Raw genomic sequence first — 1,675 nt, 5'->3', positions numbered from 1 at the left:
ATAGTTTAAGTAGCACTGTCTTACAGATCAAGGCAGTTAGAAGTACCCTGGAATGATAGACTACTATCATTATTATAATAATATGTATGAATTTACATGAATTTTAAAATAAATTCATCTAAAGTACATTATTTACTTTGGAATTTTCATTTTTAAATATCATTATCTCAATTAAATGTCTTAGCTCAATTAAATATCAAGGATACTTTTATTTTTGCTCATTTTTTCCTTCAGTAAGACACAATGTTTGGGGAATTTGATCAAAAAAAGATATTGTTTTCAAGTCTAGAGGTTCAGATGCTCTATAGTGGGAAACAGCATCTCATACTAGACACATATCAGGCTGAGTTAAAATAAAAGGTATTATGAATAGTCAAATAAATGCTCAAGCAAAATTTTGACATCTGTTTGTGGGACAATGCATTTCATTCCAGGAAAGGCTTGCAGCTCTGGCATCATGTTTCCCTCCAACAGCACCAAGTACACATTCTCCACCTTCCTGGTGACAGGCATCCCTGGGCTGGAGGCTGTGCACATCTGGATCTCCATACCCTTCTGTGCCATGTTCTTCATTACCTTGGTGGGCAACGGGATCATCATGACGGTTATCTGGAAGGAACAGACCCTCCATGTGCCTATGTACCTCTTCCTGGCCATGCTGGCTGCCTCTGATCTGGGTCTGTCCCTTTTCACCTTTCCTTCACTGCTGAGGATCTTCTGGCTGGATGCTCGAGAGTTCACTCTCTCAGCTTGCTTCACCCAAATGTTTTTTATTCACACTTTCCAGGATTTCGAGTCAGCTATCATATTGGCAATGGCCTTTGACCGCTATGTGGCCATTTCTCGTCCATTGCACTATGCCTCCATCCTCACCAATAGTGTAATTGCCAGGATAGGTTTGGCCATTATAGTGAGAGCCATGATTGCACAGATACCCCTCCCTATCCTCTTGAGGAGTCTGTGCTTCTGTCGCTCCAATGTACTTTCTCATTCCTACTGCCTGCATCTTGACATCTTAAAACTCTCCTGTTCTAACACTAGGATCAATAGCATCTTTGGATTCTTTATGGTGCTTCCCAACATGGGACTTGATTTTCTCCACATTCTCCTTTCCTACCTGTTGATTTTGAAAACTGTACTGAGCATTGCATCCCATGGTGGCTGTCTAAAGGCTCTTAACACTTGTATTTCCCACCTCTGTGCTGTGGTCCTCTTCTTCACACCCATGATCTGCCTGTCTATACTTTATTGATTTGGACCAAGGTTTCCCAAAAGCATCTATGTACTCATAGCCAACATGCATTTTCTCATTCCCCCTGTGATAAACCCTATTGTCTATGTGGTGAAAATGAAGCAGATACGAGACAAAATCCTTAAACATTTTATCAAAAAAGGACCTGAAGAATCCTGAACAGCATTTCTAATGTAAATTCTGGAAATAGATATCATGGTAAATAATCACTATTCCAACTTTCCTAAATGAAATTACTTTTCTTTGTCTATCCTTTTATACATAACACAAAGAAGTAAAAAGAACTAATATATTTTATTTTCTCAATTTACACTAGCTATGACTTTTGGTTTCAGCATAGTCTTTGCTTAAATTTATCATGTAAATTTTGTTTATCTAATTTCTTTTCAGACTGCCAGTTACTTTTTGCCTCAAATTTTGGAA

General features: G+C 38.3%; 1 pseudogene; it reads left to right on the top strand.

The window, feature by feature from the left end:
- Window positions 1–418: 418 nt before the first annotated feature.
- On the top strand, window positions 419–1,411 carry LOC108389677 (olfactory receptor 51G2-like; annotated as a pseudogene).
- Window positions 1,412–1,675: the final 264 nt, after the last annotated feature.

The sequence above is a fragment of the Manis javanica genome, chromosome 11 (genome assembly GCF_040802235.1).
Source record: "Manis javanica isolate MJ-LG chromosome 11, MJ_LKY, whole genome shotgun sequence".
In the NCBI taxonomy this organism is placed as follows: Eukaryota; Metazoa; Chordata; class Mammalia; order Pholidota; family Manidae; genus Manis; species Manis javanica.
This window is presented reverse-complemented; position numbering and strand designations above follow the sequence as displayed.